Source organism: Lactuca serriola, chromosome 5 (genome assembly GCF_051521515.1).
Source record: "Lactuca serriola cultivar US96UC23 chromosome 5, Lser_US96UC23_V15, whole genome shotgun sequence".
NCBI lineage: Eukaryota > Viridiplantae > Streptophyta > Magnoliopsida > Asterales > Asteraceae > Lactuca > Lactuca serriola.
Genome location: NC_136412.1, coordinates 88,388,385 through 88,407,374, shown reverse-complemented (window position 1 = coordinate 88,407,374; position 18,990 = coordinate 88,388,385).

The window sequence follows — 18,990 nt, the reverse complement described above, 5'->3', positions numbered from 1 at the left end:
AAAAATTAATATGTTCTCGATTTTTCACCAAGGAACTGACGTATTTAACCTTCTTGGTGTAACATTCGAAAAATTCACAAAAATTTTAAACTTTTTAAATAACCACAAAACCATCATTTATTACAAACTGTTCTCAAAATAAGTTCAACATCAGAGAAATCCGAAGATCGTGAAATAAAAACATGAGGAGGTGCATGATTACGCCTTCGTTTTCCCGCGATCCTCGGAAGTACCTAAAACATAATCCAAAAATGTATGTCCAAAGCTTAGTGAGTTTCCCCCAAGATATCAACACACAACAACAACCAGAACAATACAATAAACAACATGCATATAGAGCCTTCAACCTCACTGGAACACCCCACTGGCCTTCAGTCTAACTAGTACACTCTCTGGGCCTTCGGTCTGACTGGTATGCCGCCTTCGGCCTTCTGTCTATCTAGGACACCATGCGTCTGTTGGCCTTCAACACAAATCATGACCTACGCAACCCAACCACGCATAACATAACAACATATATGATATCAAGTACTAGTTAGCATGCACAATCAGTCAAACAGATCTAACAGGTCACTGAGGATATCATTATTTTATAATCGGAATATAGATCTAACAAATCCCTACACATAGCATTAGACAATAACTAGGGTAACAATCCAATGGGCCGACCTTCGTGCCTTCGACCCAATAAGTATAGTGAGGAAAACTCACCTTACAAGCAGCGCTGACTGATAAGATTCAACTCCCAGATATCAGCTCCTGACTCAAATTCCAACAACCACCATGTGACTAGTTCCATCAAACTCCGAAATACCCAAAATGCCCTCAAGAGTCAAACTTGTTCAACCATGGTCGAAGTCAAAGTCAATAGTCCCTGTTGATCCAACTCGTCGAGTGCACCTTCCAACTCATCCAGTTCCTACAGTATTTAGAGAATCAGGAAAACCCTAGCCAATTCGTCGAGTTGGCTGGAAAACTCGCCAAGTTTTCCTAGCTTAACATAATGAGACCTTTTTCATCAAGTCTAATGCTTTAAAATGTAGATCTGATACCAAAGAGCTGGAAGACCACGTAAAATTGCTAACTTTACGTCCAAGCATGTCACAAAGAGGCTCCATAACTCAACGAAGGCTTAATGAGGGACCTAAAGCATGAAGGAGGCTAGAATTTGATAAAGCTTGAAACTTCAAGTCCAATGAGTCCACAAAACATCCAGATCTGAAGTGATAACTTCATTAAACACTCAACGTGTGAACAATACCAAAAATGAGCCAAACATGACAATAAACTTCCATGGAAGAGATCTAAGCAATAAATAAGCAAGTTGTTGAATATTTACCTTAAAATAAATGCAATACTCAAAGTGTTTCTGGATCTGATGCCTTCCCTTCAATCTAGACACTTCCAACCTCAATTTCCTTCAAAAGAACACCAAAAGGACCAACTCTTGAAACTCCCACACTCAACTTGGGAGAGGATGCACGAAAATTAGGGTTTCTGGACAGAGGAGGCAAATAGGGAGGCCATTCATGGGACTTAAGGCCTTTAAATAGGATGCAAGACCCTAAAAATTCGGGTTTCAAAATAAGCCACCAACTCGTCGAGTTTGCCTCTCTAGCTCACTCAGTTGGTCTCAAAAGATTCGCGGGCAAAAGCTCTTCAACATGTCAAGTTGAGGCGATCAACTCGACGAGTTCCAAGGAAAACTAGACTTTTAAAACTAATAAGTCTCATACCTTGAAACCGGGATGTTAAAACTCTCCCTTACTTAGACTAGGCTTCATCCTGGAAGCATGTTGCGGTTAACAAATCTGGATAATGCTCCCGCATCTCATCCTCCTGCTCCCAGGTCCACTTAGATCCCCTCTGATGCTGACATTGTACCTTTACATAAAGGTACATCCTTGCTATGCAAGACCTTTACCTTCCTTTCCAGAACAATTACTTGCCTCTTGATGTTGGATTAATGTCTAAGTCCATAACTATAATTGGTAAGACTTGACCCGACCCGGCATGGTCCATTTGGGTTGCATACCATCATGCACTTGGATAGACTATAATGAGAGAAATAAGACACTTATGGTTATTAATATATTATAAGTTCTAGTATATTAATAATAAGAATAATAAGATTATTTAATTAGTATTGATCAAGAATTAATCTAGGATTAATTAAGTGATCAAAAGAAGACTAATTAAATATATGGGTTGATTGTGTAAATCATCCATACTTGTATAGTGGGCTAATGCTCCATGGATAATCAAGTTGAGCTAAAACCCATAGGATGGTCCATGGATGCTCCATGGTGTATTTGTACCCATGGATCATGGAAATGAAAGGCCATGTCAATTAGGGCTTACATGGTGTAACCCTAACTATATAAGCATCTTATTCTTGACCAAAATTGGCCACTAGTGTGTGAAGTAAAAGGGCTAGCCGATTTCATGAGTTGTAGAATTCTCTCAAGTTATTCTAAGTGTTTTGGTGATTGTGATTCCATTTGATGCTTCCACACTATTGGGGCTAGGCACTCAAGCTTCATGAAGACTTTCTACATCAAAGAGGTATGTATTCTATCTTGTTACACTCATTGTTTTGTATACTAGATTAGGATTATACCTTGGATGTTCTTGTTTGCATGTATAATAGAGAAAACATAGATCCAAGGTATTTAGGGTTGCATGTACACTTAGGAGTGTTAGAATGCTGAAAACCCAACAGTGGTATCAGAGCCTAGGCTTGTTTTCTATTATACTTGATGCAAATTGCTGAAAAATGCTGAAAAACTCGATTTTCTGGCTTTCTGGGCACTGTACTCGCCGAGTCCACTGATGAACTCGCCGAGTACATGAGTAAAATCATCCTACTCGCCGAGTAGGTTCATGCACTCGCCGAGTAGGAGCCCCAGACAGCATATTTTCGAGGTTTTTGGCTAGAAATGGACTAGGAACATTACCCTAAGTTGTTTTCGAACTTATAAACTTGTTTTTGATGTGGTAATGTTCATGCTAATTCATTTTCAAAGATAATTGTCAATAGATTCATGTTTTGAATTAGTTTAGTGATTAGGCTAATTACATGAAAAAGTTTGATTTGAATTATCTTGTTCTTATGAGTTGCTTAGATTAATAGAAAGTTGAGTGCAATAGTTGTTTTCAATCCAAATTAATCTAAGAGATGATTCTAAAATGTGTTTTTGTAACTTGTCCTCAAGTTATATGAAAAGTCACATTTAAGTTTCATAAAACTCATAAAAGTTGGCAATGGTTACAAAAGATGAAGAGTCTTGTCCTTAAGTTATGGAGGTTCAAGAGTCACTTCATTAATAAATAAATAAATAAAGTGTAACCTTAATTAATTTCATAAGTTATAAAATAAAGAAAAGTTAATTCTTTTATTAGTTTAAAGTCTTCCATAACTTGTCCTCAAGTTATGGAACTTGAAGAGTTTTTGGATTAAAACTACTTTAAACACATAAGTTATGGAATTAATTAGTTTTGAATAGTTTCAAACCTTGCCCTCAAGTTTTGGAATTTGAAAAGTTTTCACTTATGAATACTTTAATTCCAAGTTAGCCCTTAGAATTTTAAAGAGTTAAAATTCAACCCTTATACTTTATAATATTATAAGTTAATAATATATATATGTATGAGAGTAAAGTCAGTCTTACCGCTAGTACGCCTCATTCACGAAGTCGGTCTATAAGGTGGGTATAAGGTTGTTGCCTATAAAATGGCAACTTAATGGGTGTCCACTCTCACCCACCGCTTGCTTGACCGGTGGAGGGCCGTTAGCCGAATGGGTTTGACAAGACTATAATTCACCCTTCATTAAAAGTATTAATGATAAATACTAAGTAACTAAACTCTTAATAATACCCAATCTTAGTTACTTTGGAAAATGTGAATAAGGTGCTAATCCATGAAATTACACATTACACTTTGTCTAAGTCGTTAGTGGAGCGTGTGTGGTTAACCGACACACTAACCTGGACTTAACAAGGTAGGTAAAGGGTGACTTAATATTTGTCATAGTATCGATGGAGCGTGTGTGGTTTACCGGCACATCGATTGAGGGGTAATTTATTAAGGGTACCAAGTAATTTGCATGGTTACTTCACACCTTGTTTTGTGATCCTCGGCATCCCAGTCACAAAACCTGAAGGGCACACTCGAGATTGAAACATGCCATTGAACAGTTCAATGAATCTCAAAGATCTAGGAGTTTCAAAACCAATTAAAACCTAATAATACATTTCGTTTATCTTGGTGGAAATTGGTGAATCGTCATTCACCTACCTTCAAATATTTTATAGCTTGGATTACAGCATACCTGTTTTAAGTTATAAAATAGTTTGTTGGGTCCTAGACTTAATATTTCATATTGGGTGTCATATTAAGGACTTTAAAATCAACTATCTTGAATATCTCCCTCAACAAGCTTTCCTAAATGAAGATGATGTCCCTTGGAAATCATACTTCATTCACCTCCTGCAATTATTCTCCTTAACCCACAAGTTCTTGAAAAAGTTTAAGGTCACTCAAGCCCTATTGGCAAGGCAAGGTCTAGGTGTGATCACATCTTGGAGATGTAGTCACATATCGACAAGCCAGGAGAGTTAGGTGTCAAAGTCTTGAGAAAGTTGGTGGTTCAATCACTTTCTAAGTCACATAGTGAGTTCCTTTGGGACACCTATGAAACAGGCTATGACAAGACCCTTAATGATCTTATCTATTTGTTAAGATCAACCTCCTTAAAACTTGATGGACATTGACAATAGTGACACAAGAAATCCCGGAAAGCATTCTCTTCCCAATGGAAAGGGATCGGCCATAGTCAACTCGGTTGACCAAATGGTAAAGAGAAAAGCTAAGTCTGTGATAGTCTCGTGTACCATTATCAAAGGGTCCATATGTTTATATTGCCAAAGGAAGGGAAATTGGTTATGAATCTGCCAAATTTACCTAAGGATGTTAAAGTCAATAAGTTTGACTCTATTTCAGGTAAAGTCCACTATCTAACTCTGTTAAGTTTCTATTATGAGATTCTTGATACATGATGTGACCGGGTTGCATGGTGGTGTTTTAAGAATCATAGAAAAGTGAAGAAACTTAAAGAAAGAATATGCTAAATCTGATCACGTAGATGGATTTCTATCGCATAATTTGAAGATCGGATTCTTGAGCTACTTCTTAGGAGTTATGAGATATTGCTTAGGAATAGGTAACAACAAGTTTTCATATTGTAAGGATAAGTTTTCCGCAAAGTTTAAAATAAAAGGAAAATTTTTGATTTTATTTATTTTAAAATATCCTTACAATGGCATTTGAGGAAAAATTGTTGCTTATATGATTCCATTAAGAGCAAGAGTGGAAATATGAAATTGATTCTTTCATTTGTGGTAATGTCTAGATTTACCAAATAAGGAAAGATTCTCATCACCCAAGTTTCAATTGGACCGAAACTTGGAATCATGCAAGTTGTATAGCATGATGAATGAGAACTTTCAAGTATTGGAAAAATTAAGACTAATTACTCGTTCACATGGATGTGTGAGTCAAGTAATGGACTAAGGGATTGAGTACATAGTCTTGTGCACTGATTAAGTCCACCACAAAAGATTGATAAGACTATTCGTCATGATTTACTTAAGTTCAGTAAATATGATTATACTTACAAGCTTAAGTGTAACTCTGAGACATTGGAAAAAGGTTTCAATGTATGGCAGAGCGAATAAGAAGAATCAAATTAGGTAGAAGGATAAAAGTTTCTCAAATCTGAAAAGATGGGAGAGTACTTTAGTATCAGTTTTGTGATCATCTTAATGATTAAGAAACCATATCAAAATTAGTTCTCTAACGAAAATCTTAGTGCATTTTTATGACTAAGAAAAGGAACTTGAATTGTTGAAATGGTTAAATCAAGAAGATGAGTCATACTTCGTTCCAATACAAGTCTTAGAGTCATACTCCAAGATTGTAATTTGAGTGACATGTCTTAGAGAAGGTTTAAAAACACAAGTCAAATGTAAGAGTAAAAGTTTTCTACTCTTGTACATTTGGAATTGGTAAGTTGTGATGTTTTGGATAAAACAAAGACCAACTAACGCCAATTGTGTGAAGTGTTTGTCTTGATTAGAATCCACACTATCTCTTGGCTGTTTGACAAGGGAGTCTTATAGGTCAAGAGGATAGTGGGAGTCTTAAAGGTCTTGAAAGTCTCAAGAACTAATCAAGAATAAAACCTAAAGTTCTTCACTAGCACACAACTTGAGGTTTATAACCTATCATGTTGACATACTCTGTGCCCATTCCAGTTAAAGTTGGCTTTGCATATGAGTTCTTAGAGTTCTCAATTAGTTGCACAACAACTCGGAAGCAATGGCAGGCCCTTGAGCTGCCAGATGGCAAGAAGTTAAGATTGAGTTCAATCCATATGGTTTTGGATTTGTCATTATCTTTGTCTTGTGATTATGGTTTTGACAAATTCATAGGGGTAGGAACTCATACACCATATAAATCTAAGTGTCAGAAGGTTTCTCTCCGATTCATGAAAATGATGGTGAGGAAACTCTTTCACTAAGTAGATTTTATCTAGATAGTAATTGTGATATTTGCATTCTCAAAGTCGTTAGTGGAGCGTGTGTGGTTTACCGGCACACTAACCTGGACTTGTGAGAAGTGGCAAAAAGGTCTAGCCATTATGATTACGGCATCCCTCTTCATAATTGTTTAGACACACAAGTGTGCTATCTAAGGGAAGGTGTATGATTTTGATAAAGTTTTATCAAAACAATCTAGTATCAGAAATATGAACTTTGGTAAGGAAGTCAGTTGATTTCTGAGTACATTTCAAAGCTAGTGGGAGCATAAGTGTTATGCTAATGGGAGCATGATAATTATGATAAGTATTGCAAGTTAGCAATGTTAATTATAGAAAACAAAAGGTTTCAATTGGTTAAAGTTGTTTTGCTATAATTAAGGGAGAGGAAATTATACTTCATCTCAAATCTACAAGCTTAGATCATGAGGTTTTAATCATTTAGTCAAGGATATATATATATATATATATATATATATATATATATATATATATATATATATGAATTTCATGTTGGAATGGCTCAACATAAGGAAATTATGTATATGGGTCCATTATTTGCGTTCTAAAATTCGATTATGATTACGTCATCCCTTTTCATAATCTGAATTATGAGAACTTGGCAAATAGAAATGGAAATGTTATAGCAAAAGACTGGTTTAGTCTTTATGTGAGACATCATGAATCGATTCCCATATGCTTCGGATATAGGATCGATTACATGTGCTATACTCATCCTTTCTAAAATTTTCCAAATGCCTAGGGCATTAAGAAGGGAAAAGGTTTAGAACTGGATATGACTAAAAGGATTAAACAATTGTCGAAGACAATCTAAGGTTTACCAAAGATTGGTTGCTCAAGGACAGTTGGAAGTATAGTGATAATTCTGGAAGGACCATATTGACATAGTATGTAAGGAGGCAACTCTTGTTCAGAAGGGATAAGTCAAAATGGAATCTGGAAATCTTTCAAAGTTAGAATTTTCAATCTGTTTAAGATTAGGAAACTTAATGCAAGAAGGATGTTTCCAAGGAGTTGATCTCCTTTGGAATGCTCTGTAATGTTTGTTGTCAAGTCTTTCTGACTTTGTGCATAATCATTACAAGAAGATCAATGCATATAAGTTTAGAATCTAACAGATTTCAGTAAATGGCATGAATTTGGAATTCTTGCATTTGCAGTAAGGATGTGGGAGTGTGAAAAGAGTATCATTGAAGTTATGTTCAATTGATCTAGTTCAGAAAGTAAAGATCATAGACAAACATAGTATGCATACTTGGTGTATGGCATGACTAGTGTTTAGAAAACATAGTGTGCATGCTTGGAGCATGGGACAACTATTGTTTTAAATTCAAGAATAAAGTTGATAGCTGAAACAGTATACAATGAATAATGTGTAATCATATGGTGATAAATAAAAGGTGTTTTATTTATGTTTAAAGGGTTGATACCATATTGGATTCAATTATTATTGTGTTTCACTTTGCATGTTTTGACTTCCCAAATAAACTAGGTTATTCTTCCGGAATGACTAAGTTATTCAAACCATCCATATTCGGTCATATGTTGGAAGTAGATATGAATTAAGACTGTCATGGGTTTGCTTGTAGAAGTCTAAGGTGTTGGACGAAGGGCTACAACACTCATGAATACTCATAAGTTCTGAGTATTGGATTCAACCCGCGCTCATTGCAATCACTTCATGGATTTTATCACGAGTGATCATGAGACGATAATATCTTATATTCTTCAAACCTAGAGATATGAGTTGTTACTATGAGTTGGTTGTACATTGATTGCACGAAAACGCATTTGGTGACTCGATGCTATAAAACGTGCCTTTGTGTATGATTCAACAAGTAGTAGAACAAGCCATATGAGTCGAAGTTTATCCATTCCTTTTACCTTCGGGATAAAAGCGATATATGTGGGCCCCTCGATGATTTCATGATGACAAATGGAAGTGCTCGGCCGGGCCATGACTGATTTTATTTGTTCAATTAGTCAGTCGTCATAAATCGGAAATCGGGAAACAACAAATAGATAGAGAGAATGATTATAATCCATGTCTCAGTCCATACGATATCTAGAATGGAGGAATATATGATCCCTTATCTAATGGGCAAGTCATTGACAAAGGTCAGAGTTCATCTACAAGGTCAGAGTTCGACAGAAGCTTTTGAGAGCTACGATTGCCAGTTGGTTCCTAAAGTCATACGCAATAATAGTTGTAGACTTATCCAAGTGGGAGACTGTTGGATTAATGTCTAAGTCCATAACTATAATTGGTAAGACTTGACCCGACCCGGCATGGTCCATTTGGGTTGCATACCATCATGCACTTGGATAGACTATAATGAGAGAAATAAGACACTTATGGTTATTAATATATTATAAGTTCTAGTATATTAATAATAAGAATAATAAGATTATTTAATTAGTATTGATCAAGAATTAATCTAGGATTAATTAAGTGATCAAAAGAAGACTAATTAAATATATGGGTTGATTGTGTAAATCATCCATACTTGTATAGTGGGCTAATGCTCCATGGATAATCAAGTTGAGCTAAAACCCATAGGATGGTCCATGGATGCTCCATGGTGTATTTGTACCCATGGATCATGGAAATGAAAGGCCATGTCAATTAGGGCTTACATGGTGTAACCCTAACTATATAAGCATCTTATTCTTGACCAAAATTGGCCACTAGTGTGTGAAGTAAAAGGGCTAGCCGATTTCATGAGTTGTAGAATTCTCTCAAGTTATTCTAAGTGTTTTGGTGATTGTGATTCCATTTGAGGCTTCCACACTATTGGGGCTAGGCACTCAAGCTTCATGAAGACTTTCTACATCAAAGAGTTATGTATTCTATCTTGTTACACTCATTGTTTTGTATACTAGATTAGGATTATACCTTGGATGTTCTTGTTTGCATGTATAATAGAGAAAACATAGATCCAAGGTATTTAGGGTTGCATGTACACTTAGGAGTGTTAGAATGCTGAAAACCCAACACTTGACATAGTTCAGGCACTCATCAATATGAATGTCATCCAATGATACCACTACATCTTCGTGCAGCATGCAGTTTCGCAACTACGAAACATGGAAAGTGCTATCACTCTGATTGAGCTCCTCATGAAGATCTAATCGATACGCAACCTTACCAACCTTCGTAACTATCCAGAATGGTCTGATATATCAGGGACCCAGTTTCCCCTTCTTCCTGATGCAAATCACACTTTTCCAAGGTGAGACCTTCAGCAACACCATGTCACCAACTTGTGTTAGGTACAAAGTTATCCATGTATGACTTTATAAATGGTTTGAATTTTGTAGACTCACTTGCATGTGGTGCATTAGCCTTCTGACATGAGATAGAGAGTGAGAGAGAGACATGTAAACACCTCTATATAATGTGGGTTCATACTACTTATGGAGGTGTTCTTCAAGGATGTAACATTGAGTGTGTAAGTGTGTGTTATTTATGTAGATTTAGATCTAGATCCCTTTTTGTAACACCATACATAATCGAATGCATATGTTAAACACTGAAATCACCGTGTGTTCTTTAATTCCGCATGCCAAACCAATGTTCATAATTCACATCAATTGGTATCAGAGCGGGTCATCAAATATCAACATGATTTTTTGAAGAAGCGATTCTCGGTTTGGCTAAATTTGTCACAATTGGAGTATTTATGGTGAGTCTCTCTATGATCTCTAAAAATCTCGTTGATTCTTGTATTGCGTTCTTAAATTTTTGATCATTTTTACTTATTGGATCAATTTTTTTTTTAAAAACCCCACTTGTTATGATCCAAAAAAATTTCATTGACCAATACCCGATCCAATCCTATTTGTTGTTCGATTTGATTCTTGATTGCAATTATTTGTCTAAATCAAGAATTTAGCCCAAACGTCATGTTATCAATCCATTATTGTAATTTGTTATCTTGAGTCCATGTTTTATTATTCGAAACTGTTCATGAATGTTTTAACCCCAACAATTCGTTAGTTCTTGCTCCAATATCTTAAAACAAAAAGCCCGTTCATCAAAATCAGATTAACGACTCAATGGTTTACTGTTCTTCATCTTGTGCATATACGAGTTGTACTTTTTGACATTCCAAAGCGATTCATCTGTTGTTTCTTCATTCTTGAGTTCCAATTTAATTTTACCGATTTTGAATAATCATTTAGTGCTTGTTTTGATGGTTAAAATAGCCTCGTGAATCGATTTTATTTTATGTCTTCAATCTGAAAATCGATAATGATCTGTTATGGCTAAGAAATCAAACATTTGATCTTTGATTTTTGATAAAATCGATCAATAACTTTGAAGTTTTCATGAAGAACATGTGAAGAACAGATGGTTTATCAAGTTTTTGATCCAAAATTTGGTATTTGATTCATCAATTTGGTGTTTGAATTCGAAAAGTCAAACTCAGATTTTCAAGGGTGATTCTGTGAATTGGAGGTTAAAATCGTTGGATTTGAGTTGAATACGAGATATAGATTGTCGAAATCATGATTGATTTGGTGTTTAATTTCGAAAATTGGTTGGATTTATAAACATGATGTCGAACATTGGAATAGTTTTTCATTCGACACTTGAATGTGGATTTAGAAATCAAACTCATTTTCTAGTCAATGATGATTTCGAATGACGGGGACTAAGGTTTGAAGAGAATAAATTTCGACATCGATGATCTATTTGATTTGAAAGAGTGTGAAATCGAAGGTTTGTTGTCGATTTTGAGTAAGTAGTCGATGGTTGAAGACTTGGATTTTGATGACGAAGGCTTGGAACAATGGTTCCCAGTTGCTATAGTTTTTGGATGTCCTAATATTTGTTGATAACGAAAGGCTGTGATGTTCATAAACATTAACCAAGTATTGATGCAAACACTGTCGATTTTGGCTTCAATCACAAAGCGAAGGCTGTGAAATCAATTGGAGGTGTCGATAGCTTGATTTGTGTTAATATCGATGGTCAATAGTTTGTGATGAAGAATGGTTGTTGATAGTGAATGACGAAATATTCTTGATGTCGATCTGTAACTCAATTTCGAAAGCTTTGTTGATTTGGGAAGAGGTCAATTGATCAAATTTCGAGGACTTGGATTGGAGACATTGTCGATGACAATCTGTTAATGGATTCCGAAGGTTTGGTTTTGATGTGTTTGGGTTGAATGAAAAATGGATGTCTGACTAACGAAAAATTTTGATGTCGATAGTCGAAGATTTTAGATCCGCAAGGGCGAAGAATTTTGATCGCCAAGATTTTTGCCTTACTGGCGAAATTTTTGTCTTACCGACGTATTCATTGCCCAAGATTTTTGCCTTAATGGCGAAATTTTTGCCTTACTGACGTATTCATTGCCCAAGATTTTTGCCTTACTGGCGAAAATTTGAGCATTGATGTTGACTAAAGAAGTTTTGAGTTCACTGGGTAATGAATACGTCTGTTCACCGTTCAGATAAAACCGAATTATCCAATTGGACAATTTGAATTGGACTTGAAGACCGAAGCGACCTCGAGTTTTTGAAGTTTATGAAATGATTCGATTGGAAGTTCGGAAGTGATTTCAGTTCAAGATGAGTTTGGAATTTTTGAAGATTTTTGGGGTGTGTTTTTATGCTTAACTTTAGGGTGATTATTTGGAGTTTGAGAAGCTCTTGATCATTCGTTGATGCTCGGTTCGTATGGACTCACATCCTAGAACCCAAATTGAAGAATCATGGAAGAATTGAATATTTGAAGTTGATCTGTAAAATGTGTCACGCTTGAGGCTCGGATCGCTTAGTTGCTCGATTTTGGAAGATTTGAAGTGGGTTATCCATTCCTAACTTTGAGGGGAGAATGTTGGGTACAAAGTTATCCATGTATGACTTTGTAAATGGTTTGAATTTTGTAGACCTACTTGCATGTGGTGCATTAGACTTATGACAAGAGATAGAGAGTGAGAGAGAGAGACATGTAAACACCTCTATATAAGGTGGGTTCATACCACTTATGGAGGTGTGCTTGAGGGATGTAACATTGAGTGTGTGTGTGTGTGTGTGTGTTATTTATGTAGATTTAGACCTAGATCCCTTTTGTAACACGATCCATAATCAAATGCGTCTCTTAAACACCGAAATCATCGTGCTCATTGTGTGTTCTTTAATTCCGCATGCCAAACCAATGTTCATAACTCACATCAACTTGAAACTCCAACTCAGATAAGCATCGGTCGGCATAAATTTCCTGCCGACTCTGAGCAGTCTGCAATCTCTGCCTAATCTGTTGAATCATCTATGTAGTATGTAGAACCACCTCGGTCCGAACCATGACCCTGTGACCAACCTCCCCCCAACTGATTGCGGTACGACATCTTCGCCCATACAAAAGCTCAAAAGGCGGGGCACCAATACTGGAGTGCAAACTGTTGTTATAGGAGAACTCTGCAAGAGGTAGGTAAGAGTCCCAGCTCCCACTAAAATTAATGACGTACAATTGCAACATATCCTCGAGAGTCTGAATGGTACGTTCTTTCTGGCCATCGGTCTACGGATGATAAGTTGTGCTGAAATGCAGCCGTGTACCCAGTTCCTCATGGAACTTCTGCTAGAAACGGCGGGTGAACCGAACATCACAGTCTGAAACAATAGAGACCGGAACCCCAGGACGAGTAACAATCTCGTGAATATACACATCAACGAACTTCTCAGCCGATGAGCTCTACCGAATTTCCAAAAAATGGACACTCTTTTTCAATCGATCCATGATGACCCAAATAACATCAAAACCCTTTGCCGTCTTCGGCAACTTGGTGATCAAGTGCATCTATATCTGATCATATTTCAACATGGGAACCTCCAGAGGCTGCATATTGTCATGCGACCTTTGATGCTCGGCCTTTACCATCCTACAGGTCACGTACCTCTCAACGTACCAGGCGATCTCCGTCTTCATGCATGGCCACCAATAACTCAACCTCAGATCCTGATACATCTTGGTGGCCCCTGGATGGATAGAGAAGCGGGACTTATGAGCCTCCTCCAACACAATCTTTCTGACCCCACCAGACATAAGAACCCATACCCGACCGCAACGGGCCAACAACCCACGAATGTATGGAACAAAACTATTAGTCTCACCCCAGATCCTCTCAGTCTTCCAATTTTCCTCTCGAACACCCTCAGTCTGAGCCTCCTTAATCAAACTCACACGTGGAGACTCCACATATATCCTCACACATGTCACCAGAACAGAATATCCAACCAACTTATGGCTTAGGGCATCCACCACTACATTCGCTTTACCCGGATGGTAAAGGATCTCTAGTCATAATCCTTGACTATGTCCAGCCACCTGCACTACCTATTGTTGAGGTTCGGCTGATCCATAATATGCCTCAAACTCTTTGATTCGTGTAGATGGTACAGCGGACCCCATTAATATAATGCCTGTAAATTTTGAGGGTGAAAACCACCACTCCCAACTCAGTCCTTGTTGCATGAGGATTGCCCCCAACCCGATCATGGACGCATCACAGAAAATGACAAAACCCACGATTCTCTCAAGGAGGATCAAAATTGGGGACTTGCAAAGTCACTGTCGAAGGGTCTCAAACTCCCATTACTGCCCAGGGCACCACTGGAAAAGCCACCCCCTTCCTCTTCAGACGAGTGAGGGATACCACAATCTTGGAGAAATCCTAAATAAATCTCTGGTAGTACCCTGCGAACCCCAAGAAACTCTTGATATCCGAGGGAGATTTTGAAATCTCCCACTGCATCACCGCCTCAATCTTGGCCGGATCAACCAAAATCACATCTCGGTTAATGAGGTGTCCAAGGAACTGAGCCTCTCGTAACCAAAAATCACACTTCAAGAACTTAGCATAAAGCTGGTCTTATCTTAAAACCTCCAGGAGCTCGAGAAGGTGCTTCGCATGCTACTCGTTGGTCTTGGAATACACCAAGCTATCATCAATGAACACATTAACCGAGCGATCGAGCATCGGCCTGCATACTCGATTCATCAAATCCATAAATACCGCAGGCGCATTGGTGAGACCGAATGGCATCACCAAGAACTCGTAAAGCCCATAACGAGTTCGGAACATTGTTTTCTCCACGTCCTCCTCTCTCACCCTGACCTGATGGTACCCAAACCTCAGATCTATATTGGAAAACCGAGATGAACCCTGAAACTGATCGAATATATCATCTAAATGCGGGAGGGATAATAGTTCTTCGCTATTGTTCAACTCCCGATAATCAATACACATCTGATGCAAACCATCCTTCTTCTTGACAAATAACATCGATGCTCCCCACTAGGAACTACTCAGACGGATGAAATGCTTGGCTAGAAGCTCCTACAGTTGAGATGATAGTTCCTTCATCTCAGGCAGTGCCAATCGGTACGATGCCTTGGCAATAGGGCCACACCTAGCACAAGGTCGATCCTGAACTCGACCGGTCTCTGTTGACGCACACCGAGTAAATCCTCAGGGAATACATCAGCGAAATCCCTAAAAACAAAACATCAACAACCGACACTTGATCCCTAACCCGTGTATCCACTACATAACCCAAATAAACTACACACCTATGATGAGTATACTGTTGAGAACTTGCTACCAAACAAAACCCTGAACCTATCCTAGTGCCCTCTCCATAAATAACCAGTTCTCCCCCACTTAGGGTTTGAACTACCACACGCTAGCCCTCACAGTCGATCATGGCACTGAACGAATTAGCCAATCCATACCCACAATCATACAGACATCCCCATTTGGAATCGAAATCAAATTGATCGGAAAGGATACCCCGAAGATCTCTAGAACGCAACCCGGATAAACCGAAGAATCAGAAACCATGTGTTCGTTGGCGCTAAAAACTCGCAACAGACACTCCAACTCCCCTATGGGCAAAAAAACTCCCTACTAAAGGACCGAGAAACAAAAGACCGACTTACACCCGAGTCAAACAGCACTAAAGCAGGTAAGGAGTTCACTAGAAATGTACCTACAAAAGGTACATTATCTAAGAACATAAAACCACCATAATCAATAAGATAAGGGATAGAAACATACTAGCCGCAACATTTGGAGCGGCTCTGGCCTCCTCGGCAATGATCTGAAAAGCGCGACCCTAAGGCTTCGGGAGATCCACCTTCACTTGGTGTGCATATTTAATCTTCAATGGCGCTGGCATGGGGGCCTGTGCTAACTTGGCAGCGAGCAACGGACAATTGAACTTCACATGGCCAACCTGATCACAATGATAGCAAATCCTCGCACTCTAAACTGGGGTTGGTTGGCTTCAATCCCTCGCATGGTGTGCCTCCCTGCCATAATTGTGGCATACCCCTCCTGATCTACATGCCCCATCATGAACCTCTCCGCACTTCCTACAAGTGCGGCCTCGTTGACCCCTAGACCTAGAATCAGTGGCCTTGAACCGCTTTGGCACTGGTTGCGACTGTGCCAGGGCCGACCTCTACTCTCTTAACAAAAGCTCTATCTCAAGCTCATGCCGCCTGGCGGCCTCCTGCAACTCTAGTAAAGTATCACACTGTTGGGTAGAAACAAACCGTCCAATATTCTTCTTGAGCATGCTCAAGTAACGGGTCATCTGAGCCTGCTCCAAAGCAAACTTAGGGCAAAACATAGCCCTCTTAGTAAACATCCGGGTAATATCCGTCACCGAATCTGGTCTCTGTCTCAATTCCAAAATTTCCTAAGCCCACATCTCATGCTCAACCCTTGGCACATAATAAGCACGAAACATCTCTACTAACTGATCCGAAGATACTGTAGCCATCTTCTCAGTAGAATATGATCCAGTAACAAGTCTCCACCAATCCTTCGCTTCGGGCCTCAAAAGGTTTAGAGCGCACATAAGCTAGGCATGAGCATGTGAGAAAGCATCCTTCAACATCAGATAGCCACCTCATGGATATTATTGGGTCCTGAACTCCCTCGAAGTTTCGGGGCTTCATATTATCGAAGTACCGATACTAAAAGACCCAACCTGGTCCAACACTTACAACGGCTACAACTGCAGAGGCTGCAACACCAACAGTCTCAGCAATGGTTGCGTATCTCTCATCAAAAAGCTCCATTATCATGGTATTAATAGACCTAAACAACTCTGTTATATGATCCCGAACGATGGCCACAACCTCCTCACAGAGGATCTCCCTGATCCTGGCGTCCAACTCATCTGATCTAGTCTACCTACCAGCTCTCGACCCTGATCCGGACCCGATCTCAAATCGTCCCGTAGTCATCATACATAAAATACATCGGGAAGATATCAGATAATCCATATATCATAACAGGGAACCAACTCTCGACAAAGCCCTAGGGGTTGTGACTTCCTTGCCACGCGTACGGGTCTTGTGCTTTAAGTAGTATAGGCCCATACTATCTTCCATACCTACCCAGATTTGTCTCAAGGATCATCAAAACACCCTAACAATACTCATAATCATAGCCTAACACTCAATCCTCACTCTCTAGATAGAAGGCTAACCCTCACACGACTGGCCGGCTGACCCCACATATCCCATCCTACCACTAACTGCCACACGACCCTCTATTGGTCCTAGATATCTATTACTTGAACACTATCACATACCACATAACTTAAACAACCTTAGGCTAAATGTTCCAATCCCACAACGGTTGGAATCAAAAAATAGTTGCGCAGCAGGACCAAATCCTGTAGCCTAAGACCCTTTAACCCATATAGTATGTGACTTAACACATTCATTCAATAGCTAGTTCACACACGAAAGAGTTACACAATAATCAGTGAGTTACTCTACATAAGATAAGAGCTCAAATATTAGGCAATTCTACCAAATGATTCCTGGGGATCCCTATTCTATCACTAGCATGCTGTTCTAACATATCACAATATCAAATAACAGTATGATATTTTGGGGTCTACTTACTAGCTCCGGTTGATCGTACACATTGCATCCTCCTTGTTTATTTTGAAAACCTTTTGAAAATCATTTAAAATATTTATTTCTTAGTTTGAGACTGAATTCACACAAGTTTTCCTCCTATTCACTCAAACTATGGCTCTGATACCCATTTGTAACATTCAAAAAATTATTGAAAATTTTATATTATTTAAATTACCACAAACCATCATTTATTAAAATTTGTTTTCAAAATAAGTTCAACTTCAGAGAAATCCCAAAATCGTGAAATAAAAACATGAGGAGGTGCATGATCACAACTTCGCCTTCCTGCGATCCTCAGAAGTACCAGAAACACAATCCAAAATTGTAAGCCCAAAGTTTAGTGCGTTTCCCCCAAAATACTAGCACACAACAAAAAAGAACAATACAATAAACAACATGCATATAGAGCCTTCAACCTCACTGGAATGCCCCACCGACCTTCAGTCTAACTGGTATGCTCTCTGGGCCTTCGATCTGACTAGTACGCCATCTTCGGCCTTCAGTCTATCCAGGACGCCCTTAGTCTGTTGACCTTTAACACAAAGCAAGACCGCCTCAACCCAACCACACATAACATAACAACATATAAGTACTAGATAGCATGCACAGTCAATAAAACAGATCTAACAAATCACTAAGCATATCATTATTCTATAATCGGAATACAGATCTAACAAATCCCTAGCATCAGACAATAACCAGAGCAACAATCCAATGGGCCGACCTTGGTGCCTTCGACCCAATAAGTATAGTGAGGAAAACTCACCTCACAAGCAACACTGACTGATAAAATCCAACCCCCTAATCTCAACTCCCGACTCAAATACCTACAATCACCATGTGACTAGTTCAATCAAACTCTGAAATACCGAAAATGCCCTTAAAAAGTCAAACTCGTTCAACCATGGTCAAATTCAAAGTCAGCAGTCAAGGTCAACATTCCATGTTGACTCAACTCGTCGAGTGCACCTACCAACTCGTTGAGTTCCTACATTATTCATAGAATTAGGAAACCCCTAGCCAACTCGCCGAGTTGGCTAGAAAACTCACCGCGTTTTCCCAGCCTAACACATTCAGACCTTTTTCATCAAGTCTAATGCTTTAAAATGTAGATCTGATACCCAATAGTTGGAAGACCATGTAAAATTGCTAACTTTACGTCCATGCATGTCACAAAGAGGCTCCAAAACTCAGGGAAGGCTTAATAGGGGACCTAAAGCATGAAGGAGGCCTAGAACATGATAAAGCTTGAAACTTTAAGTCCAATGAGGCCACAAAACATCCAAATTTGAAGTGATAACTTCATGAAATACTCAACCCATTAACAATCCCAAAAATGGGCCAAATATAACAATAAACTTCCAAGGAAGAGATCTAAGCAATAGATAAACAAGTTGTCAACTTTTTA